At 35.4% G+C, this 27,358-nt stretch overlaps 1 protein-coding gene across 11 annotated transcripts in view; it reads left to right on the top strand.

The window, feature by feature from the left end:
* The window catches only part of LOC138700988 (partitioning defective 3 homolog), a 467,315-nt gene that overhangs the window by 325,142 nt on the left and 114,815 nt on the right, over window positions 1-27,358 (top strand). Inside the window, exon 1 of one of the 11 annotated variants that reach the window (XM_069827455.1) lies at window positions 23,852-24,445. The exons of the other annotated variants lie outside the window; for them this stretch is intronic. The gene's annotated coding sequence lies outside the window, so the exon portion shown is untranslated. Of the gene's footprint in view, window positions 1-23,851; window positions 24,446-27,358 lie in introns of those variants that run through there. 11 annotated transcript variants of the gene reach the window in all.

Here is a 27,358-nt window from a genome sequence, read left to right as displayed (position 1 = left end):
TTGCTCTCTCTTTTCTGATTAAGATGCGAAAAAAAAAATCAGTTTATCGAAAACGTTAATCTTGACTTGTATTGAATATAGCGTCATAAAGTACTGAATTTAAAATTATTATTATACATTTATAAACAAGAGAAAAACGAAATTTTTTGCAGTCCGAGGAAACCATAGCAACACCAGCGACACCATTTGAATATCCTTGTTCAACGACAACAATTTTGCTGGTATGTAATCAGAGCCTCGATCGTCATTTGTCGGCGTTGTATGCTGCAGTTATTCTCTTAGCTTGGAATGCGGCATAGCTCAGATACTAGGGCGTTGTCTTCACGTCGGAGACAGGTCCATTGTTGGAATGATGGATTCTATACTTCACTTCCGCACTTGGATGTCTTCGAAAGAGAGAAACTTAATGGGCGAGGAATGCGTCCGTTTCTATGATAACGGAGCAACAAAATGACAGCAGATTTCATTTTCTTCTTATTAGTTTCCATGACAACCTTCAATATGTGAATCTAATGTAGGAATTTTTAGTACAGTGTTACTATAAATGATCTTTCCGATTACAAACTTGAATAACTATCGTTAGGAGACACTTAGAAACATTATATTGGTATCAATGGTAAGAGAATCTCAAATACTTTTTATTATGTTGGTGAACCTGTCGCATATTTATTAATTTCGTTGCTAGGAGACGATGTAACAGAAAAATGGCTGCAAACGAAGACAGGAGGGCATTTTGTGTGCTAGATTTTCACATATCCCAGTCTGTTGTCAGCCGTGAAAAGGTGTATGGCCCTTTCTTTTTTGTCGAGGCGACAGTCATAGGCAATTCGTACCTAGACACGTTACAGTTATGGCTTCTTCCACAACTGGAACAGGACATCGAAGGTCTCATTTTCCAGCAGGGTGGGGCACCACCCCATTACCACTTAGATGTCAGAAACGAACTGAATACACGACTTCCAAGGAGATGGATTGGACGTGCTGGCCGTGAAGATTTATAACGTTTGTATTGGCCTCCACGTTCCCCCGACTTCACTCGTGATTTTTTTCTGTGGGGTTTTATAAAACAAGTGTATCAGCCACCATTACCACCTACCATTGAGGATCTTCGTGTCCTCATCACAGAGGCCATTGCATTGGTTGATGGTCCAATGCTGCAGCGTGTATGGCAGGAAATTGACTACAGACTTGATGTGTGTCGTGTGACACAAGGAGCTCACATTGAGCACATGTGACTTACTTATGGTTGAGAACCAAATGTTTCTCTTTCTGTTTCATGTTTTCCAGTGAAAAAATTAAAAAATTGTTGGAGTTTCTGTTGATACCAATTTCATGTTTTCTAATAGAAAACACATGTAGCACATGTGATTTAACTGAATGGATAACAAAGAAATATTTGAGTTTCTCTTTCCATTGATACCGATATCATGTTTCTAAGTGTCTCCTAACGATAGTTATTCAAGTTTGTAATCGGAAAGATCTTTTGTGCGAGATCGTGCGTATTTGCTTGTTTTCCGCACAGAACCAATACGCGGTTAAGTGTGAAATACCACATTCAGTATTCCCAACGTAACACACATAACAATTTCCCTCTTCTTACCGCTTAAGCGCGACATTCATTTTACTGCTTTAGGCTTTTAACATATTATTTTTAGAGACGTTTAACATAGTAATAATTATAAATTGGAAACTTATCACTGCAATTTCACCTAAATTGCAATGTTAATTATTGTTTTTAAATATTTGCAAAAATGAAGTAAAGTCTACTACTCCACGGAACTTATTGCATTCCTGATAGAAGTAACATTAAGGAAGCCGTGAAAAAATCAACAAGATTCCAGATGCCGATGTTATTACTGCAATATGTTATATAAATAATATTGTTAAAATATTAAAATGAAAAATAAATCATTACATAACCTTACCGTTTGTTTTAAGTTCGCATTTATAGACTGGGGGAAAAAAAAAGACATACGTATATCACGGCCTGCTGGAGTATAGTAAACACAGAAAACATTTTATAGCAACAATGTTGAAGAAAGATATTTTGGTTTTCCGAAGTTGCCGTTATTAAACGGAAACCAAGATGGAGATTTCATTGCAACTAATTAGAAATTCGTCTTTCAGGTATGTAATAAACGATCTTCGCAGAAAATAATGTACGACACACGAGCGGTATGTTTGTTTTCATGTTCTTGGAAATTAAAAAAGCTCAACCACGTTTCGCTTTTTCAATCTTTTCCTCAAACATGAAAACGTCAACATACCGCTCTTGTAACGTATATTACTATTATAGTAACACTGTATATTAATGCGTATTATATTTAAGTATAGTTTCATTTGTTTCGTTTATTGCCATAGCTAAGGAAAATAATTGAATCTCTAGTATCATAAAAGAAAACGAATGCTGAAACATTTAGTAGATGGGCTTCCTTTTCAGTGATATTTCGGTAGGTTTGTAGCCTTAAGGAATAGTGTTCATTTTCGAGTTCTGAATCACCAGCTCATTTGCAGCTACAGATATTGCAGTAATATAGCGAAAAATCAGGATGACCAGCAAACAATTGTATCTAGCGCTTCTTACAGCTGTCGTTAATACAAGAAACACATGTCACTGTACCAATTGCAGTATGTACTTAAGGATGAAGTGTCGGAACTGCATGTATCCTCATTATCAGAAACACCTGTTACTCATGGCAATGTTGTCTATTACGTCCGTAACAATTCCTTTCCTTTAAGTGGCCTCTGGTGGAAAATGTGAAAATTTTAGCAATTTTCTTCTCACTTCAAAACACCATTACTATACCTACTTTCATCCTACCAAAAGAATTTGTTCAATTCTTCTTCTAAGTTGATTTAAAAAAAATGTTTGTTTGGGAAATAGAATGAAAATAGCACATTTAAATTACCGTTAAAAATCTGACAACTTTAGGGATATTTTATTTCCGCTTATCAACAACCAATTCCTTTTTCTTTCCTGATCAGTTTCAGTATCATTCTTTCTTCGCCCATTCTTTCCAACACAGCTTCATTTCTTATTCTCTCTGTCCACTTCACTTCAAACGTTCTATTCTTCTTCATATCGGCATTTCAAATGCTTCTATTCGTTTCTCTTCACTTCGTAGTAATATCTATGTTTCTGCCCCATGCAATACCACATTCCACACAAAGCACTTCACTGATCTCTTCTCATTATTCTTTCTTCACACGCTCCATTCTCTTCCACATTTAAAATTCTTCTAGTCGTTTCTTTTCACTTCGTCGTAATGTCCATATGTCTGCCCCCATACAATGCCACACTCCACACAAAGCACTTCACTGATCTCTTCTCATTATTCTTTCTTCACACGCTCCATTCTCTTCCACATTTAAAATTCTTCTAGTCGTTTCTTTTCACTTCGTCGTAATGTCCATAATTCTGCTCCCGTATGTACAATTCCACACTCCACATAAAGCACTTCACTGATCTCTTCTCATTATTCTTTCTTCACACGCTCCATTCTCTTCCATATCCACATTTCAAATGCTTCTATTCGTTTCTTCTATATTTCTACCCATACAATGCCACACTCCACACAAAGCACTTCACTAGTCTCTTCCCTAGTTCTTTTTCCAGAGGTCCGCAGATGTTCCTTTTTCTATTAAAAGCTTCCTTTGCCATTGCTATCCTCCTTTTTACTTCCTGGCAGCAGCTCATGTTACTGCTTATAGTACACCCCAAGTATTTGAAGCTGTCCACTTGCTATACTGCCTCATTTAGAATTCGCACGTGTACCTTCTTTATTTTTCTTCCCATGACCATGCTCTTCGTCTTGTTGGCATTTATCTTCATTCCATACTGCTCACAGCTGTCATTTAGCTCCAGTAGCATATCCCTTAGTATCGTCTCTTCTCCTAACAACGCCATATCATCAGCAAATCTTATGCACTTTATTCTTCTTCCTCTTACTATCACTCCTCCCATGTTCTGAAAACAGTTCTTTACTAAATCCTCCAAGTATATGTTGAACAGGGTAGGTGATAAAGGACATCCTTGTCGTACTCCTCTCCCTATTTCACTTCCTTCTGACATTTCTTCTCCTATCCTGACTTTGACTCTTTGTTTCATATAAAGGTTACTGATTAGCTTTTACTTTCCAATCCACGCCAATTTTTTCAGGATCTCCATCAGTTTATTCCAATCCACTCTGTCAAACGCCTTTTCTAGGTCCACAAACATAACATTGAAAACAGGAACGCTACAAAATTGTTGCATACTTCTTACTCAGTTTGTATGCAAAAGTATTACGTCTAAACCTATTCTCTTCAAGTAGCATTGCTTCTATAATAGTGTTTGAACTTTGCCTTATATGTGTTTATTAGTATCTTATTTTGTTTTATTCTGGCTGACAAATTTATTCTAAAATTATGGTATTTTTTGTACAGACGACATCTAGTCTTATTCATTGGTATTACATGAGTTATGATGGAATTCAACAGTTTCTAGAAATATTTAGACCACTAATCAAAAAGTTTCACAGAATTTTCTTCTGAATACTGTACAGAAACTATGATGAACACAATGGTGGTTATATTGTGTATTTCTGCTACTGAATTTCTACATAAATATACCCCTTTATTTTAAGAATAATACGGTCTTTCTAATTTAATGCTAACCTTACTCTTAACCCAAGTTTCTGTCATTTTAAAAGTGATCTGACTTTCGAATAACTCCCATTCATCCAATCGTCGTTGCATATCGCCCGTCGTATACGTAATACTTGATTATAGGGCACTGTTATAATAGATTTTTCAAGCGAAAGTAACCACAGAATCTGTCGTTTTCTTTTGTTCAAGTTTTTATTCTCTTGTAACCTTGGAGATACAAAAAGTTTAGAACAAAACATGTTTTCAATAGCATTTAGCATGGATTTAACTTATCTGTGTGTTACATTCCATCAAAATGCTTTGAGGCGATGTCGTTATGTTACAGTTTGAAGAGAATGAATGTATTACCATAGCAACGTTCAACGTATAAAAATTGAAAATCCGTTCACTTCTATTCATAACGCTGTTTTATAATAGTTTCATAATAAAGTAGTCCTTTTTGTTATTGATAATATACAACCAGATCCGTTTGGGTATGGATAATATTAATTTATTATTATAAAGCTATTATAGTAGTAGAAAAAATTTCTTGCTGGTTATATTATGATTAAAGAATAGGAGTTTCCATATATGACAATCAACAATGCATAATCTGAAAGGACAAATGAAAATCGTAGATGATTAAAATGGCTACTACAAATCAACAGCGGGCACAATGTGTTCTTTGGTATGCGAAATTTGAGAGTGTTAAAAAAGTTCAAAAGGAATTTCGACGTGAGTATGATGTGATTAATGTACCTAAATACGATTCCATAATGTTGTGGTATCTAACATTTGTACAGACAAGTTCTATGTTTAAAAAACATCCAGGAGGTCGCAGGCGAAACCCAGTACGAGAACCACTGACTTGGCCCCCAAACTCCCCAGATCTAACCCTTCCAGACTTCTTCGTGTGGGGTTTTGTTAAAGACATTGTCTATTCATAGGAACCCAGGAACATTGATGATCTGAGAGTAAAAATTACTCAAGCTTTTCAACAAATCACCCCTCTTATGTTACAACGGACATGGGCTGAATTGCATCACCGTTATGAGTTGTGCAGGGTGCGCAATGGGGGTCATGTTGAGCTCTGAGGAATCTCCCATCTTTCAGTGTTGTATGCACAAAGTTTCAACAAATAAAGTTCAGTAGTAAATGTTTTACGGTGTTTTTATTTTATCCATACCCAAACGGATCACCCTGTAGATTACAGTCAGTAGTTACAGTGTGTGAAACCTGAGAGAAATAATCCCTGAAATCAGATGGCCATAAATTTGGTCCTACTGATAGTAGCTTTTTAATTGTTAATTTATTTACTTATTCATTCATTTTTATTTATTTATCTATTTATTTTTGTTTATTTATATACTTAAATATTTGTGTATACTTATTTATATACTTAGGCCTATTTATTTTCTTACTCATTTACTTTGGCGGCCGGATAGCTCAGTTGGTAGAGCAGCTGGCTACGGACTGGAAGGTCCGGGGTTCGATCCCAGATGGCGACAGGATTTTTTCTCGTTGCCAAACTTTCAGAACGGCCCCGAGGTTCACTCAGCCTCCTATAAAATTGAGTACCGGGTCTTTCCCGGGGGTAAAAGGCGGCCAGAGCGTGGTGCCGACCACACCAACTCATTCTAGTGCCGAGGTCATGGAAAGCATGGGGCTCTACCTCCGTGCCCCCCAAGTGCCTTCATGGCATGTTACGGGGATACCTTTACCTTTACCTTTTACTCATTTACTTATTTATTTAGTTATTTACTTGTTCACTTTATTTATTTACATAATTATTTATTTTTATTTCTTAATTCATTTATTGATGGATAAATGAACTTCTGCCTATTGAATGAACCTAGAATAATTGTTATCTAGTGCATTATCAACTAGAAATTAATTTTTAAATTTTGAAAGAATTTTTAGAGTCATTCCATTGGTAGGCCTACCCTTTTTTTAGAAACGCTTTTTAACTTATGGTTATGAAATTTTCAGGGTATGTTAACACATATATGTTAGTCTTTCAAGAATGTAGTTATTTTCAGATATCTAAAAAGAATTAATTCTATAATTTGTGTTAATTTTATTAGCCGAAAGAAATTGATTTTTGAATGACGAAAATTCATTTAAGCCCCAGTACAAAAATAATGGACGTTTTAAAAAGATATTGTATGGTTTTATTTTAGTGTCTTATGACAAGAAATGGTTGAGTTTCATTACGATCAGAACTATATAAAATGAATAAAGTGCACCCAAGCACCAATGTACAGTCATGAAAATTAATAATAATAATAATAATAATAATAATAATAATAATAATAAATCGCTACACTTCATTTTTTAAAAAGTAGATCAAGTTCTGCGTCCGTAACACACGTGTGTAGAAGTCTATCCTTCGAACCCCATAATTTTGTGTTTTTATTGAAGCATCGCATTTCCCCTGTCTAGAACTTCCCTTAGCACCTATTTACAACGGAATACACTGAAAATATTCAATACTTCGTAATATACAATGTGATGACAGTCTTATTTCTATGTGACGTATTATTTTAAAGCAAGAATTTGTCTCTGTTTGTAATATCTTCATTCATAAGTACCTAAGATACCTTGCTTTTTCAATTTTCAACGTTACTCTATCGATGGATTTTTGTTTAAAGTGTAACATGAAAATTTTACACGCTTTTGTTCTTACGTATCCATAGCGACCTCCGTGTATTGCAGTCTTTTAATAGGAACTTTAATCGAAAACGCGATTCTTTCCTGTTCTTATTGTCATAGTAACCTTGGATTACTGAAGTGAAAAAAAAATAAAAACTCGCTGCGGTTTCTTTTGTTTCTCTGGCCGCCACTGAGGAGGGCGCTCGTATCCAGCTGACTGTTACCCACCCACGCCTGCGCGAGAAAGTTCAGACGCGGGATTCCACCTGTCGGATGCTGCATGTCCTTTCACTGCAGAATTTTCCTGTTCTTCTCCCTTCTATTTCCGTTCTAAAATTCCATCATGGTTACTCGTCAAATGTTGTAAAGTTCGACGCTCTCTCGTGTTATTTAGACAGCATTTGTGTTGGCATTGGTGTATTGGTTGATGTTACTGTTCCGTATTTTAGAGTCCCGGGTTCGAGAGGTGTATGTATGGAGGAGGAAGGTAAAATTGATGTTGCATATGGGCTATTCCATATGAAATCGATCAGTAAAAAACCTCTCATTTTTTAATACTCTAATTTTTCCCCTATTTATACAAGATGCTGAGGAGAATGCATTTTCAAAAATATACTATCGAAAGTCAAACGGTTTTCGTACTATTGAGCGACAAATTTAGCGTATTTTATAAAAACAAGCCTCTTTCAGCGCTCACAACTCTGGAACCATTTACTGCAGAACATTGAACGGGAGCTCATTTTGAAGCTGACATTTGGTAGGTTATGATAAGAAGTAATCCTTATTTTTATTGTACACAGAGAGACAGATAATCTGATTTTACTTACTTTTAGGATTTTTGCCCATTTGTAAAAATGTAAAAAAATATTGAGAAAAAAGCTTGCATTATTAAGAGGGATTCGGCATTGTTTGCTTAGTGTCACGGCAATAAGTTTTGAGGGTATTAAATAGATTATTTTCACATGCCTGGACTTGAATGGCGCAGTACCGCACGCACTGGTCGAGAGATGAAGATAAGTGAGCGTTGGGCGTCATTTTATTCCTGTGTTTATGAAAACTTGTGATAAAGCTAGTCCAGCTATGCGCTACTAGACGAAACATCACGTGTTTGTCTCCTGGCCTTGCTTGTCTCGGCTAGCTCCCGCCTCACAGTCAGCTGGTTAGTTCACGCGCGTACTATTTATTTTCTTTATTTGATATTTTCAATACTTTCTTATCAACGGTGCACCAGTAAAAAAATATGTGTTTATTTGTACTTTCAATGCGGAATCTAACCATATATTTTAAAAATATTTTTTTCGTGGTCAAAGACGTCTTAATGAAGAAAAAATCTAAATTTCTCCATTTCCATAAAAAGTAAGAAAAACTGTTTACATGTCAATATAAACTTTAATTTCTCAGCATCAAAATAAACCATGATTTTGATCATTGGGTGAAAGGGTTTCGGAGACACAACAATTTAAAGTTGCTAATGTTATGAAAATACGATAAATTTAAATATTTTTAATTTAAACACTATGAAGTTCTGATGCCTCAAACTTTGCACAAAGCAGTGTATCATATTTGTCTACGGACAGAAAAAGTTTCATTGTGTTTAAAAATTGCAAGATCAATTTTCTCTATATTTCGGTCGATTTGAGATGGAATAGCCCATTTGTACGTAGATCGTCCGGGCAGGTGCATTGGGGTTCCTTGAAGGAAGGGATGTGGGTGGCTTTTCAACCCCGAAGGCAGTGACCCAGTGAATTTATTATTTATTTATTTTTTCTTCGTTATCAGTTTTAGCATTATTCTTTCTTCACACGCTCTTCTTTTCTATATCCACATTTAAAATTCTTCCAGTCGCTTCTCTTCACTTCGTCGTAATGTCCATATTTCTGCCCCTATACAATGCCACACTCCACACAAGGCATTTCACTAGTCTATTCCTTAGTTCTTTTTCCAGACGTCCGCAGAAGATGCTCCTTTTTCTGTTAAAAGCTTCCTTTGCCATTGCTGTCCTCCTTTTGACTTTCTGGCAGCAGCTCATGTTACTGCTTATAGTACACCCCAAGTATTTGAAGCTGTCCACTTGCTCTACTGCCTCATTTAGAATTCGTACGTTTACCTTCTGTATTTTTCTTCCTGTGACCATGGTCTTCGTCTTGTTGGCATTTATCTTCAGTCCATACTGCTCACAGCTGTCATTTAGCTCCAGTAGCATATCCCTTAGTATCGTCTCCTCTTCTGCTAACAACGCCATATCATCTGCAAATCTTATACATTTTATTCTTCTTCCTCCTACTATCACTCTTCCCATATTTCGAAAGTAGATGGCTTTTAGGGAACCCCCAGGTTCATTGCCGCCCTCACATAAGCCCGCCATCGGTCCCTATCCTGAGCAAGATTAATCCATTCTCTATCATCATATCCCACCTCCCTCAAATCTATTTTCATATTATCCTCCCATCTACGTCTCTATCTCCCCAAAGGTCTTTTTCCCTCCGGCGTCCCAACTAACACTCTATATGCATTCCTGGATTCACCCGTACGTGTTACATGCCCTGCCCATCTCAAACGTCTGGATTTAATGTTCCTAATTATGTCAGGTGAAGAATACAATGCGTGCAGTTCTGTGTTGTGTAACTTTCTCCATTCTCCTGTAACTTCATCCCTCTTAGTCCCAAATATTTACCTAACGCATCTTATTCTCGAACCTCTGTCGTGGTCGTGCCAGACAATCAGTCCCATTCCGAGCCTTATGTTGTAGTTTCTTAACAAAGCTGTTTTTTTACGGTGAAGATTGTTAGCCCTTCGCCCAACCTCCAAGCTGGAGGACCACCCTCTTTACTAACATATTGCAGTAATAATTATTGTTTGATATTCCAGTCTATTTTGTGATTAAAATACCAGCAGAATGTTTCTATGGTAACCTATTGACTTTATGCAGAGAGGTAAATTAGTTTGAAAACGTCTGTTGGCACAGATATTTGAAATCCAGTGTTATGATATGATATACAAATGGGTTTTTCTGATTAGAGTGCTAACAGTGTGTTTCTATGGCGACCAATTGCCGTTATGCAAAACGGTGAATTAGTTCCTGAAACGTCTCCTTATAGACTACAGATATATCGAACGGGTATTAGTTTAGAAATGGCACTTGCTATTTTTAGTATCAATTTTAACTGAATGTACAAACAATAGGTAATAAGAGAATAGAGGAGTTTGAGAATGATTTTTTTAGGATTAATTTAGGAATCTTTGACGTGTTCCGAATTCCCCCTATGTTTATACCCTCAATAAAAGTGTGGCGTGATTCAGTTTTCAAATGTCGAATAGCAGACGATCGCCGGAAGTGGAATGCGCTATATGGATCCTGTTTCCTTATCTTGCCGGCATTCCTTTACTTGACTTAGGTCTTCCAAGGCGCCCGAAGAGATACATATATTTGGTTGTACCTGTGCAATTAAACACCCGTTACTAGCGAGGCCTTGCGACGTTGCCTGATCTCACCGTGAAGGTTGTTCGTAGGCTGTCATTTGTTTTGAAGGCGCCAGCGTTTAATGTGTCTGCTGTGATGGACAATACTATGTCTGCCGTGGAGGGGAGGAATGTATTGGTGATTCAGTGTTTTGATTCTCAAACTGTGGTCCGCGAGAAGACGTTAGAGTTTACAGATTTGAGAGTTGTGGATTTTAGCAATCTTTTATGTTAAAAAATTGTAGCAGTTTTAAGAAGTAAGAGATAATTCCATTTTTCATATTTTCGCCAATTTTTCAGGCTACAGTATCTCCAAAATAATCCCAAAATCTTCTCTTAACAGAAGAAGCGAGATTTTTTTAAGGTAAGCTTTCAGTTGTCATAGTAACATCTGATTAAGTGTATCAAATAAAAGCAGAAGAAGTTGGAGTTTTTTAGGTAAGCTTCCAGTTATCATAGCAGCTTAACATCTGATTAAGTGTATCTAATAAAAAAAAAAAAGAAGTAGGATTTTTTTAGGTAAGATTCCAGTTGTCACAGTAACTTGACGTGTGATTAAGTGTAATACAAAAAAAAAAAACCAAGACGAAGTAGGATTTTTAAGGTAAGATTTCAGTTGTCATAATAACATCTGATTAGGGGAGAGTCGGGTAGTATCGGACATCGGGTAATATCGGACAGTGAGTTTCTTTCATCTACCACACGATGATAGTACCTGATTGACATGATTACGTTTCTGTGATGTCGCATAGAGAAACGTAACCATGTCATTCAGGTACTACCATATGCTGGTAGATGAAAGAAACGCACTGTCCGATACTACCCGACTCTCCCCTAAGTTTAATACAAAGAAAACAAAAGAAGCAGGATTTTTGAAGTAAGCTTTCAGTTGTCATAGTAACATCTGAATAAGTTTAATATAAAAAAGCAGGATTTTTAAGGCAAGCTTTCAGTTGCCATAGTAATATCTGAATAAGTTTAATACAAAAAACAGAAGACGCAGGATTTTTTAAGGTAAGCTTTCAGTTGTCATAGTTACATCTGAATAAGTTTAATACAAAAAAAAAGAACAGAAGAAGCAGGATTTTTAAGGTAAGCTTTCAGTTGTCATAGTTACATCTGAATAAGTTTAATACAAAGAAACAGAGGAAGCAGGATTTTTATGGTATGCTTTCAGTTGTCATAGTCACATCTGATTAAATGTAATAAAAAACATGTAAGCCTACTCTCTCAGCCATAAAGATTTTTCCTCGATTCTGCCCGTTTTGCATAAATTTCCTTTGATGTATAGTACAGTACCCGGCCACACAATAAAAAAATATATATATTTTATGTTGTTTCCATATTTAGTACATTCTTTCATTAAAACATTACAGCTCTGTTGTCTTTATTTAATTTTCGGAGTATATCTTCAACAAAGTCGAATTTTTATTATGTAAAATGAAAGAAAATGAATATTTATGTCCACGTGAAATTTGCAATTCATTTGAGATCCTTTTTTCTCTTAAATTAATTCCAGAATTCCACGTAAACGTCTTTCGAATTTGTAGTTTCATTGTCGTAGTGCACCGTTTCGAGTAGTTCTTTCCACAAATTCCCACACATTTTGAATTGAGTTCAAATTTGTAGAACTGCCAGGCAATGTTAAAAGATGAATTTCAAACAATATTAAATGTTGATTAATTCTGTCAAAATTTAAAGGCTTTGTTACCAACATGATTGAAGTAGGCATAGATAGCAAAAATGTGTACTAATAATATATTTAAAGGACAAAATATAAAGTTAAAGTACAAATTAAAAAAACTTCAAATCTTTCAAAACTTAGGAATGATTCTAATAATATGGCCAAGTACTGTAAGAGGTAAATTAAATTGATTTTTGTCCCTAGTTTCATTGTAACGGCATCATGATAAAAGTTGAGCGATGTATTAGTTATTAATACGGAATAATTAATTTTCTGTTTCGAAATTTCCCGGACGCTCCAAACGCCATCTACATTTAAGACTTTAAACCCGAGACCACATGATTCGTAACACTTTCGAGGGCTTATATGTGTGAAATATCATAACACTGCTTCAATTGGTTCCAGCGTTTTGTTTTTGTCTCTAGTCAATGAGCTTCGTTTGTTTTTCGAGACATGAATATGTTGCCTAGCAACGACTACAAACCCAGTTCCGTTGTCATTACTTCTTATCGGCAATTGCTGCAAGTAGAACAACATCGACCCAGTTCCTGCAGCTCATTAGAGCGCAACCACAACTGCATTTAATTAAGTTAAGGGTTCGAATCTCTCTCAGTGCATTGGGATTTCGTAGACTGCGAAGTAAAATATATATTACTGTAATTTAGAGATTTAATAGAATAGCCAATGATGCAGTCCTGAAAGCTTAAGAGTTTCAAAAGTTTGCACTGATTTTCTTTTCCTGGTATTTATTGCTGCCAACTTATGAAAAATACTTCTTCGTCATTTTCCGTAAAATTTAATCATGAACACCATCTTCGTAATAAATTATCAGCGTGACACTTCTTTATCTTCATTTTCTACAAATTTCATCATTATCATCCTCATCACCTTCATCTTTCTTCATTTCCATCACTATTATAGCTACATTTTCCTCATAATTCTTCGGCTTCATTAAATTCATCAGGTTGTGTACTCATTTTCTTCATATTCATAATCTTCAAGACTTCCACGCTTTTATTTTCTTCACAATTCCTTCAGTTATTTAGTTTTCTATATTCACTTTCTTCAAATATCTTCACCTTTATCATATTCCAACATTTGTACGTCTTTGTTTCTTATAACTCTTTGGCTTCATAAAATTGCTCACTTTTCTGTATTATTTTTCTTCATTAATTGTCTTCATGACATTTACATATCCACAATTCTTTAGGTTTATTAAAACGATCAGTTTTCTGTATTTATTTTGTTCATTCGCATTACCTTCATGTCTGTTAGATCTTCACTTCCTTTACAAGTCTTTTAGCCTTGAATAAATATTGATCTGTTTTCTGTATTCATTTTCTTCATATGCATTACCTTCATGACTGTTAGATCTTTACTTTCTTCAAAAATTTTTAGACTTCAATAAATTGATCTGTTTTCTATATTAATTTTCTTCATATATATTACCTTCATGACTGTTAGATCTTTACTTTCTTCAAAAATTTTTAGACTTCAATAAATTGATCTGTTTTTTGTATTAATTTTCTTCATATATATTACCTTCATGACTGTTAGATCTTTACTTTCTTCAAAAATTTTTAGACTTCAATAAATTGATCTGTTTTCTGTATTAATTTTCTTCATATATATTACCTTCATGACTGTTAGATCTTCACTTTCTTCAAAATATTTTTAGACTTCAAAAAATTGATCATTTTTTGTGTCCATTTTCTTCATATGCATTACCTTCATGGCTGTTAGATCTTCACTTTCTTCACAATTTTTTAGACGTCAATAAATATTGATCTGTTTTCTGTATAAATTTTCTTCATATGCCTTCATGACTTAGATTTTTACTTTCTTCACAATTTTTTAGACTTGAATAAATTTATCTGTTTTCTGTATTAATTTTTTCCCCATTTGTATTACGTTCATAACATTTAGGTTACATCCTAATTTTTTTTTCCCCCCACAAATATTCGACTTCATTAAGTTTATTAGTATTTTATATTTACTTCCTGTACATTTCTTTAATTCCATCGTATTTATCATTTTTTCGTCTTCAGAATTGTTCGGTTTCATTATAGCCACAACTCTTCCGCATTCTTTTTTATTACTTATCCGTCTTCACTTTTTTCTCGGTTCTTCCTTTTCTACTTCATTTATAATTTTATCCTCATTTTGATAATTTCTTCATCATTGTTACTATTTTCTTTATAATTTACTTCCATGATGTAAACGTAATCTCAAAATTTTTCGATTCCACCTTTCCCATTTAAAATCTTTTGTGCGAGATCGTGCGTATTTGCTTGGTTTCCGCAAAAAACCAATCCGCGGAAAGTCTAAAATTCCACATTCAGTATTCCCAACCTAACACACATAACTATTTCCCTCTTCTTACCGCTTAAGTGACATATTGATTTTACTGCTTTAGGCTTTTAACATATTATTTTTAGAGACGTTTAACATAGTAATAATTATAAATTGGAAACTTACCACTGCAATTTCACCTAAATTGCACTGTTAATTATTGTTTTTAAATATTTGCAAAAATTAAGTAAAGTCTACTACTCCACGAAACTTATTGCATTCCTGATACAAGTAACATTAAGAAAGCCGTGAAAAAATCAACAAGATTCCAGATGCCGATGTTATTACTGCAATATGTTATATAAATAATATTGTTAAAATATTAAAATGAAAAATAAATCATTACATAACCTTACCGTTTATTTTAAGTTCGCATTTATAGACTGGGGGGAAAAAAAGACAGACGTATATCACGGCCTGCTGGAGTATAGTAAACACAGAAAACATTTTAGAGCAACAATGTTGAAGATAGATATTTTTGTTTTGCAAATTTTCCGTCATTGAACAGAAACCAAGATGAAGATTTCATTGCAACTAATTAGAAATTCGTCTTTCAGGTATGTAATAAACGATCTTCGCACAAAATAATGTACGATACACGAGCGGTATGTTTTCTTTCAATTCTCGGAAATTAAAAAAGCTCAATCGCGTTTCGCTTTTTCAAACTTTTCCTCGAACATGAAAACTTCAACATACCGCTCTTGTAACGCATATTACTATCTTATACTGTTTCTAGACCTCCAGTTTCATCATCATTTTAACCCTTTTCTTCATACTTTTATTATCTTGATTTTTTCATCCTATGTTTCGCCGTTATATTCTGTACCGATGCGTTGTAAATTCTGTCATCTGCATTTCCTCCTAGATAATTTCCCGTCTGCTGTTGGCATTTACGGCAGGAGAAAGTGCAGCATCTCGTCTTGTGCTTGCAAACAGGTCAATCTACGCCATGGGCGTTTGCTCACATTGCCAAATCATCACTGCGGCCAAACAGAGAAACACTGTTGACACAAGTCATTCTTAAGCACACCGCAATGTCCTTGTTAGCACCATGCCACTCAGCGTGGCCGTCAAGTATGGAAGCGACTGGACTTCAGTGGGCTGCGGTTCGATTTCCGACAAGTAAAGGCTGGTTCACAATAAACCGGAAACGAGAATCGGAACGAAAACGGTAAAAGTGTTAAAATGTGTACATTTAAATGTGAGCATTCACAATTAACGAAAAGCTTGCCGGAGCCCGGGATCGGGAACGGAGAGTTGGCCAAGTTTCAACTTTGGCGTTCACGTTTTCGATCACAGCCCACTAGATGCATTCTATTGCCATCTAATAGTAATATACGTTACAAGAGCGGTATGTTGACGTTTTCATGTTCGAGGAAAAGTTTGAAAAAGCGAAACGTAGTTGAGCTTTTTTAATTTCCGAGAACATGAAAACAAACATACCGCTCGTGTATCGTACATTATTTTGTGCGAAGATCGTTTATTACATACCTGAAAGACGAATTTCTAATTAGTTGCAATGAAATCTCCATGTTGGTTTCTGTTTAATGACGCCAACTTCGGAACACCAAAATATCTTTCTTCAACATTGTTGCTGTAAAATGTTTTCTGTGTTTACTATACTCCAGCAGGCCGTGATATACGTCTGTCTTTTTTTTCCCCCCAGTCTATAAATGCGAACTTAAAACAAACGGTAAGGTTATGTAATGATTTATTTTTCATTTTAATATTTTAACAATATTATTTATATAACATATTGCAGTAATAACATCGGCATCTGGAATCTTGTTGATTTTTTCACGGCTTCCTTAATGTTACTTGTATCAGGAATGCAATAAGTTTCGTGGAGTAGTAGACTTTACTTCATTTTTGCAAATATTTAAAAACAATAATTAACATTGCAATTTAGGTGAAATTGCAGTGGTAAGTTTCCAATTTATAATTATTACTATGTTAAACGTCTCTAAAAATAATATGTTAAAAGCCTAAAGCAGTAAAATCAATATGTCACTTAAGTGGTAAGAAGAGGGAAATTGTTATGTGTGTTAGGTTGGGAGTACTGAATGTGGAATTTTAGACTTTCCGCGGATTGGTTTTGTGCGGAAACCAACCAAATACGCACGATCTCGCACAAAAGCTATTTTGTCGTCGTATATTTTGTAGCAAGAAGACCGTGGCATAACCTATGCATTATTTTGTTCTGTGCTGTGCATCATGGAGCAAGTTTTATTTGATGAGATTCTAATATTGAGCGTTGAGGAAAATCCTCACGTTTACGACAAGCGGCGCGCCTCGTATAAAAATAAAAAAAGAAGAAGAATACGTTGCTTTCAATAGCTGCATCTTTGAATACCGATCGTAAGTGAATCATATTTTATTACTGTATTGCTTGTATTACACACTACGTATTCATGCTTTAATTCAATAACTACTGTTGTGTTCATTTTTATTCTATTACAAATGTTTCATCTCTAATTATTTTACGTTATGGTAGACTTAAAATAGGTTGTGAAAATAAAGATGCATGGGCATTTTATAGTACCGTACCTAATGAAATGGTCGACCTGGTTGGCAAGTTGGTATAGCGCTGGCCTTCTATGTCCAAGGTTGCGGGTTCGATCCCGGGCCAGGTCGATGGCATTTAAGTGTGCTTAAATGCGACAGGCTCATGTCAGTAGATTTACTGGCATGTGTCCACACCTGTGGAGTAACGGTCAGCGCGTCTGGCTGCGAAACCAGGTGGCCCGGGTTCGAATCCCGGTCGGGGCAAGTTACCTGGTTGAGGTTTTTCCGGGGTTTTCCCTCAACACAATACGAGCAAATGCTGGGTAACTTTCGGTGCTGGACCCCGGACCCATTTCACCGGCATTATCACCTTCATATCATTCAGACGCTAAATAACCTAGATGTTGATACAGCGTCGTAAAATAACCCAATAAAATAAAAAAAAAAATTACTGGCATGTAAAAAAACTCCTGCGGGACAAAATTCCAGCACATCCGGCGACGCTGATATAACCTCTGCAGTTGCGAGCGTCGTTAAATAAAACATACCATTAAAACATTCTCAATAGCTGCATCTTTGAACACCGATCGTAAGTGAATCATATTTTATTACTGTATTGACTGTATTACACACTACATATCCATGCTTCAATTCAATAACTACTGTTGTGTTCATTTTTGTTCTATTACAAATGTTTCTTCTCTAATTATTTTACGTCATGGTAGACTTAAAATAGGTTGTGATAACAAAGATGCATGGGCATATTTATAGTACCGTACCTAATGAAATGTTTCAGTTGAAATTTCGAAGTTGGTTAACCTGTGTTTATGTTGGCTGCCTTATACTCATGAGAGAACGCCATTGGTCAATTATACACAAATAACATCAGAATGCGTAATATCGACTTTACATATCGTTATTGACATGCATATCGATATGCATAGTCGTCTACGTTCTCGGTTTATTGTGAATCAGAAATTTTCATATTCATGTCCTCTGCTTCTCGTTTTCATTCTGGTTCTCGTTCCCGGTTTATTGTGAACCAGCCTTAAAAGGTAATTTGATGCAATCGTACTTTTTTGTGTTAAGCCACGCTATTCAGAAATGTGTACAAAATTACAGATCTGTGTATCTACTCCACTGTTGTCAACAAACTAGTAAGCGAAGGGAAAGAAATCCGTTGAATCAGTTACCAATAAATATTCTCCACGTGGTGGTGGTATCCTTCAGTTCTTTTGGGAACATGGGGTATGAAGAAGACATCACTATCGAACTAAGTTTACGCTCATGCATTTCACGTCTTTCCATATTTTGACGTAAAGTTACGTTTTCTCCTTACCAGATATGCAAGGATAACTTAGGAATTGACTGACATAAAAATACAAGCATCTCTCCTTGTTCTCGTTGTACTCCCCTTGCTATCTTTGTATTTCCCTAGCTATCCTTGTATTCCTCTTATTCTCTGTCCATTCTCCTTGCTCTCTTTATATTCTCCTTGTTCCCCTTGTTATACTTTCTCTTGTTATCTTTGTATTACCCTTCTTCTTATTATATTCCCCTTGTTCTCCTTATTTTCCTCTTGTTTTTCGTGTATTTCTCTTGTTCTCCTTGTATTCCCCTTGTTCTCCTTATATTCCTGTTTTCCTTGTATTTCTCTTGTTTTCCTTGTATTTCTCTTGTTTTCCTTGTATTTCTCTTGTTCTCCTTGTATTACCCTTGTTCTTATTATATTCCCCTTGTTCTCCTTATTTTCCTCTTGTTTTTCGTGTATTTCTCTTGTTCTTCTTGTATTCCCCTTGTTCTCCTCATATTCCTGTTTTCCTTGTATTTCTCTTGTTCTCCTTGTATTACCCTTGTTCTTATTATATTCCCCTTGTTCTCCTTATTTTCCTCTTGTTTTTCGTGTATTTCTCTTGTTCTCCTTGTATTCCCCTTGTTCTCCTCATATTCCTGTTTTCCTTGTATTTCTCTTGTTCTCCTTGTATTCCCCTTGTTCTCCATACATTCCTGTTTTCCTTGTATTCCCCTTGTTCTCCTTATATTCCTGTTTTCCTTGTATTTCTCTTGTTCTCCTTGTATTCCCCTTGTTCTCCATACATTCCTGTTTTCCTTGTATTCCCCTTGTTCTCCTTATATTCCTGTTTTCCTTGTATTTCTCTTGTTCTCCTTGTATTCCCCTTGTTCTCCTTATATTCCTGTTTTCCTTGTATTTCTCTTGTTCTCCTTGTATTCCCCTTGTTCTCCTTATATTCCTGTTTTCCTTGTATTTCTCTTGTTCTCCTTGTATTCCCCTTGTTCTCCATATATTCCTGTTTTCCTTGTATTCCCCTTGTTCTCCTTATATTCCTGTTTTCCTTGTATTTCTCTTGTTCTCCTTGTATTCCCCTTGTTCTCCTCATATTCCTGTTTTCCTTGTATTTTTCTTGTTCTCCTTGTATTCCCCTTGTTCTCCTTTTATTCCTGTTTTCCTTGTATTTCTCTTGTTCTCCTTGTATTCCCCTTTTTCTCCTTATATTCCTGTTTTCCTTGTATTTCTCTTGTTCTCCTTGTATTATCCTTGTTCTCCTTGTATTCCCCTTGTTCTCCTTATATTCCTGTTTTCCTTGTATTTCTCTTGTCCTTGTATTACCCTTGTTCTTTTTGTATTCCTCTTGTTTTCCTTGTATTTCTCTTGTTGTCCTTGTATTACCCTTGTTCTTTTTGTATTCCTCTTGTCCTCTTTGTATTTCCCTTGTTCTCTTTTTTTAAAATCCCTTATTGTTGACTAACTTATTATTATTATTATTATTATTATTATTATTATTATTATTATTATTATTATTATTATTATCTTAATTTTTTTAAGGAATCCGGAGGTTCATTACCGCCCTCACAATATTATATTGTCTTGTATGTATGTATGTATGTATGTATGTATGTATGTATGTATGTATGTATGTATGTATGTATTCACACTGCTAATGGGTATATACCCGGTGGCAGTGGTAACTAATTACACTCAATTATGACAATAATAAACACAATTAATAAAAATGCAATTAATAATAAATTAATAATAATAATAATAATAATTATAATAATAATAATAATCAGGAGCATCCTAAATTAAATGAAGCACGATCACTTAAAATAACATTTAAAGTAAATCTAATTTGTATCTTAACCCTAAGTTCGAACAAAAACCCACAAGTATGATGTGTTCATACATGCACAAGTATCTTTCATACAAGTACCTTATTAAGCTTCATATATTATTAAAAATCGCAATAAATCCAAATTGTATCATCATAAGTATGGAACTAAAAGATCCGATTTTATACGACTAGAGGAACCAAAGTGTTTCACAAACACAGCTCTTAGCCATGGTACCGACTTTGATTATGTAATAAAATAATTGAAAAAATACCCAAATTTGGAAAATTTTAGTATCAGAAATTTCAAAAATAGCATTAGGAATTTAATTTTAAAGAATATATTATATTGGTTTAATTTATGTAGGTATATGTATTTGTATGAATTACATTGTTAAAATTCAAATTGTATTTTTAAAGTTAATTTATTCGTATAATTCAGTTTTAGCGCATATTTCAACAATTTTTGTGCGAGATCGTGCATATTTGCTTGGTTTCCGCACAAAACCAATCCGCGGAAAGTCTAAAATTTCATACTCAGTATTCCCAACCTAACACACATAACAATTTCCCTCTTCTTACCGCTTAAGTGACATATTGATTTTACTGCTTTAGGCTTTTAACATATTATTTTTAGAGACGTTCGATATAGTAATAATTATAAATTGGAAACTTACCACTGCAATTTCACCTAAATTGCACTGTTAATTATTGTTTTTAAATATTTGCAAAAATTAAGTAAACTCTACAACTCCATTAAAGTTATTGCATTCGTGATGCAAATAACATTAAGGAAGCCGTGAAAAAATCAACAAGATTCCAGACTCATCATAGACTGGGGGAAAAAAAGACAGACGTATATCATGGCCTGCTGCAGTATAGTAAACACAGAAAACATTTTAAAGCAACAATGTTGAAGATAGATATTTTTGTTTTGCAAATTTGCCGTCATTGTACAGAAACCAAGATGGAGATTTCATTGCAACTAATTAGAAATTCCTCTTTCAGGTATGTAATAAACGATCTTCGCACAAAATAATGTACGATACACGACCGGTATGTTTTCTATGAATTCTCAGAAATAAAAAAAGCTCAACTACGTTTCGCTTTTTCAAACTTTTCCTCGAACATGAAAACTTCAACATACCGCTCTTGTAACGCATATTACTATTTTTTGTGTTAAGCCATGTCATTCAGACACATGTACAAAATTACAGAGCTATGTATCTACTCCACTGTTATCAACAAACTAGTAAGCGAAGGGAAAGAAATCCGTTGAATCAGTTACCAATAAATATTCTCCACGTGGTGGTGGTATCCTTCAGTTCTTTTGGGAAAATGGGGTATGAAGAAGACTTCACTATCGAACTAAGTTTCCGCTCATGCATTTCACGTCTTTCCATATTTTGACGTAAAGTTGCGTTTTCTCCTTACCAGATATGCAAGGATAACTTAGGAATTGACTCACATAAAAATACGAACATTTCTACTTGTTCTCTTTGTACTCCCCTTGTTGTCCGTGTATTCTCCTTGTTCTTCTTGTCTTTTCCTTCTTCTTGTATTCGACTTGTTCTTGTAGTCCCCATATTCTCCTAGAATTTCTCTTATTCTCCTAGTACTCTTTCTGTTCTCATTGTATTCCCCTAGTTATCTTGTATTCCCTTTGCTCTCATTGTATTTCCCTTGCTATCTTTGTATTCCCCTTTTATCCTTTATTTCCCTTGTTCTTATATTCCCCTTGTTCTCGTTATATTCTCTTTGTTCTCCCTATATTTCTCTTCTTCTCCATGCATTCTCCTTGTTCTCCTTATATTCTCCTTGTTCTTCTTATATTTCTCTTCTTCTCCTTGCATTCTCCTTGTTCTTATATTCCCCTTGTTCTCCTTATATTCTCTTTGTTCTCCTTATATTTCTCTTCTTCTCCTTGCATTCTCCTTGTTCTTATATTCTCTTTGTTCTCCTTGTATTTCTCTTCTTCTCCTTGCATTCCCCTTGTTCTTATATTCCCCTTGTTCTGCTTATATTCTCTTTGTTCTTCTTATATTTCTCTTCTTCTCCTTGCATTCTCCTTGTTCTTATATTCCCCTTGTTCTCCTTATATTCTCTTTGTTCTCCTTATATTTCTCTTCTTCTCCTTGCATTCTCCTTGTTCTTATATTCCCCTTGTTCTCCTTATATTCTCTTTGTTCTCCTTGTATTTCTCTTCTTCTCCTTGCATTCCCCTTGTTCTTATATTCCCCTTGTTCTCCTTATATTCTCTTTGTTCTTCTTATATTTCTCTTCTTCTCCTTGCATTCTCCTTGTTCTTATATTCCCCTTGTTCTCCTTATGTTCTCTTTGTTCTCCTTATGTTCTCTTTGTTCTCCTTATATTTCTCTTCTTCTCCTTGCATTCTCCTTGTTCTTATATTCCCCTTGTCCTCCTTATATTCTCTTTGTTCTTCTTATATTTCTCTTCTTCTCCTTGCATTCTCCTTGTTCTTATATTCCCCTTGTTCTCCTTATATTCTCTTTGTTCTTCTTATATTTCTCTTCTTCTCCTTGCATTCTCCTTGTTCTTATATTCCCCTTGTTCTCCTCATATTCTCTTTGTTCTTATATTTCTCTTCTTCTCCTTGCATTCTCCTTGTTCTTATATTCCCCTTGTTCTCCTTATATTCTCTTTGTTCTTCTTATATTTCTCTTCTTCTCCTTGCATTCTCCTTGTTCTTATATTCCCCTTGTCCTCCTTATATTCTCTTTGTTCTTCTTATATTTCTCTTCTTCTCCTTGCATTCTCCTTGTTCTTATATTCCCCTTGTTCTCCTTATATTCTCTTTGTTCTTCTTATATTTCTCTTCTTCTCCTTGCATTCTCCTTGTTCTTATATTCCCCTTGTTCTCCTCATATTCTCTTTGTTCTTATATTTCTCTTCTTCTCCTTGCATTCTCCTTGTTCTTATATTCCCCTTGTTCTCCTTATATTCTCTTTGTTCTTCTTATATTTCTCTTCTTCTCCTTGCATTCTCCTTGTTCTTATATTCTCCTTGTTCTCCTTATATTCTCTTTGTTCTTCTTATATTTCTCTTCTTCTCCTTGCATTCTCCTTGTTCTTATATTCCCCTTGTTCTCCTTATATTCTCTTTGTTCTCCTTATATTTCTCTTCTTCTCCTTGCATTTCCCTTGTTCTTATATTCTCCTTGTTCTCTTTATATTCTCTTTGTTCTCCTTGTATTTCTCTTCTTCTCCTTTGAATTCCCTTCTTCTCCTATTCCCCTTGTTCTCTTTTTTAAATTCTCTTACTATTGACTATTATCACCACCACCACTAACATAACCCACGTTCACGCTTGACATTTAAAAGGGCGGATGTTTTTGGGCCGGCGCGTAGCAGCGAGCGTTGCCTCCAGAGGTGAGTTGCTGCAGTCAGCTGTGCTTGATGGCCACGGAGCGAAACAGAGCGGCCCAGCCAGGCTCGCCATGCGCCGCGAATCTCTTTTTATCCTGCTCGCCGTTCCAGTTGCGTTTTTCATTCCCTGCGTCCACTGTTAATCCGTGATGTGTGGTCAGTGTGTCCAGTGGAATGGTCACCTCTTCTGGAATTGCCTGCAGAAGACGACGGATCAAGTGGAGGTCTTGTAGTGAAAAGCATTCGCGGAAGTGTGCACGGGGTAGTGTCCTCAAGTTGGTGTGAGGAAGGTTAACGTCATACGCTTCTTTGTGCTTGCCAGTTTGTGCACAGATTCGGTGAAAAGCATAGCTGGACACTGATGTGTGAAATACTGTTGCCAAAATTGTGGTTTGGAAAAATTCAGAATTTGTGTGTAGTGCTGGGAGAGAGATTATTTTTGGTGGTGTTAAAACTCAAGTGTGAGGACGAAAATATGTGGAAAGAAATTCTAGAGGAAAATAATAATTTGGTAGAGTTAAAAATGTGTGGATGACATTGATAGGCACTGGGAAGTAGTGAGGGACAAGTCGGAAAATTATAGTTTTTCAGAGTTAAAACAAATGAAACGGAAAAGAATAACTGTTGGATAGTGTAGATGTGGTCTAATGGTGAGAAATTTTACTTTGTCATAGTTAGAAATTAAAGATGTGGAGAGAAATAATTGTTGAAAATAGTTGAAGTGCGAGAATAGCGAGAAATTTTGATTTGCTAGTGTTACAAATGAAATGTATGAAGAGAAGTAATTGATGGACAGTATAGTCATTTTTGTTTCTTAGATAAAGTGCGTCGAGGAAAACTATTGTTGGATAATATAGTGGTGGGAGAATTGCGGGAAATTTTTATTTGTTAGTATATGAAATATAGTGTTATGAGAGAAATTTTTCTTTTTTTTTTAGTATTATAGATACCGTGTGGGGAGAAAATTAATTGGTAGGAAAATTGCCAGAAATTTTTATTCGTTAGTGTTAGAAAAAAATGTTATGTTTTATTTAACGACGCTCGCAACTGCAGAGGTTATATCAGCGTCGCCGAATGTGCCGGAATTTTGTCCCGCAGGAGTTCTTTTACATGCCAGTAAATCTACTGACATGAGCCTGTCGCATTTAAGCACACTTAAATGCCATCGACCTGGCCCGGGATCGAACCCCTTGGGCATAGAAGGCCAGCGCTATACCAACTCGCCAACCAGGTCGACTCGTTAGTGTTAGAAATATGTGCGAAGAGAAAAAGAAATTGTTAGTGTGGAGGTGGGTGAATGGAGAGAAATAAAAGTACGGCATATGCAGATAAATTAACGTTGCCTAATATAGAGATATGGCATTTGGAAGAAATTTTTGTTTGTTAGCGTTAAATATTATAGTATGTGGAGAGAATTCTTGGATAATGTAGAGGTGGGTGAAAAGCAAAAAAAAATTCTTCATTAGTGTTACAAATGGAGTGTATGAAGAAAAATAATTGTTGCATAATGTAGAGACAGGAAAATTGCGAGAAATTTTTCTTTTTTGGTGTTACAAATGAAATATAAGCAGAGAAATAATTGTTGCATAATGTAGAGACAGGAAAATTGCGAGAAATGATTCTTTTTTTTGGTGTTACAAATGCAATGTAAGCAGAGAAATAATTGTTGCACAGTAAAGAAAATGTTGTTGGTTAGTGTTAGAAATAAGGAGTATGCAGAGAAATAATTGTTGCGTAAACTGAGAACTATGGAAGATAACAAATCAGAAATAAATCACAATAGAAATCAAAAGACGAAAGTGGAATTGGATAGGGCACACAATCAGGAAAGAAGATGGAGCAGTAGAAAGAATGGCTTTGGATTGGAACCCCCAGGGTAGTAGAACAAGAGGAAGGCCAAAAAATACATGGAAGAGAACAGTTTTGGAGGAAATTGCTAGGGACGGGAAAACATGGAGCGAAGTGAAGAAGTTGGCTACAAATAGGGTCCGGTGGAGGCATTTTGTGAATGCCCTATGCTCCTCATGAGGAGATGCAGGAGTTTGATTGATTGAATGTAGAGGTAGGAAAATTGCGAGAAATTTGTCTTTTTTTTTGTGTTTCAAATGCAGTGTGTGCAGAGAAATAATTGTTGCATAATAGAGGTAGGAAAATTCTAAGAAAATTTTGTTGGTTAGTGTTAGAAATAAGGTATATGCAGAGAAATAACTTTTCAAGAATGTAGAGGTAGAAAAATTGCGAGAAATTTTTCTTTGTTAGTGTTACAAATGAAGTGCATGCAGAGAAATAATTGGTGAGTTAATAGAACTGTGAGAAATTTCAGTTTGCCAGTGTTAGTAATAATATATATGGAAACAAAATTAATAGTGGGATATGGAAAGTTTAATAGTCTGGGAGGCGGCGAGAAATTATTGCGTGGAGATGAATAAAATTGTACATTATCAGAGAGGAAGTAGAAATAACGAAAAAAAATATTGTGGCACTATTAATTTTCTTTGTGTACAAAAATAACTGTTTCAAATACCGGTATTAAGAATGCGGGGATGACAAAATATTATTATTGTTCAGAGTTCAGAAATTGTACAGAAAACGTAAGTTATGGGCACTGTGGTTAAGGGTGGCAAAGTTATGATTTTACATTTTTGAAAACTGTGAAAAAATAAATTGTGATACAGGTTGTTGCAAAATGGTAAAGCATTTTTATACGTTAACGTCTTACGTGCATTCCATTCCGACGGAAAATCTGTAATTTCTGCGTCTTTATAGCCAGGTTGGCAACTCGTCATAGTTCTCTCTTCGTGCAACTCGTCTCTGAACAATGTGACTATGGTAATATTAGATACAACCAGAGTAGTGCTGGAAATGTTATAATAATAGTAATTTATGTGCGAAGAAAGAGTCCTAACGACGACATAGGATAAACCTTCTTGGATAGTGACGAATCTATAGTGTAACTTTTGAACTGTGACGAATTCACTGCATTGAAGTGAAACTGAACATGAAAGAAGTAGGTTGTTTGCATGGAGATAGTCGTGTGGAATGTTTTTATATTAGTGTTTTTTTTTTTTGCACAGGAAGTGCGTTGTCATGGTTTCCGTTCTATATAATAAATGTGGTCACTGGTGCAGGACATTCTGAAAGTCTGGTGTTTGTTTTAAAACTTGTGTAAATATCCTTTCACAAAGCTGTATTGGAAACAATTAATGAGCTCTTAATGACGAGATCAGGACGGAAGACTTCGTGCTTGTAGAAAGAATGCAGGAAGAACGTTGCTTCGCCGCCATATTAGGTATTTGTTTTGTGGAATTTGCTTCGAGAGTTGAGTAAGCTGGGATTTCAGTGCCATGATGCTGTCTCGACCGTTCGTTGAAGTCTCTGCGCATAGCTCGAGTTTCTAGGAAACTTTAAGGGTATTACGTCATATCCTGAAGGACTCCACAAACAGAGAACGTGTTTTACCTGTCTTGTTGGGGTGGTAGTGAACGTGCTTACTATCGTTTCTGAAGTTTTCGGGTTAAAACCTGGTCGAGTGTTTTCTGCTTTAACGTAAATCCAAAAATTCC

This window comes from Periplaneta americana, chromosome 6, assembly GCF_040183065.1.
Source record: "Periplaneta americana isolate PAMFEO1 chromosome 6, P.americana_PAMFEO1_priV1, whole genome shotgun sequence".
Classification (NCBI taxonomy): Eukaryota; Metazoa; Arthropoda; class Insecta; order Blattodea; family Blattidae; genus Periplaneta; species Periplaneta americana.
Note: the sequence above shows the minus strand (reverse complement) of the source record. Positions and strands in the feature narration are given on the sequence as shown.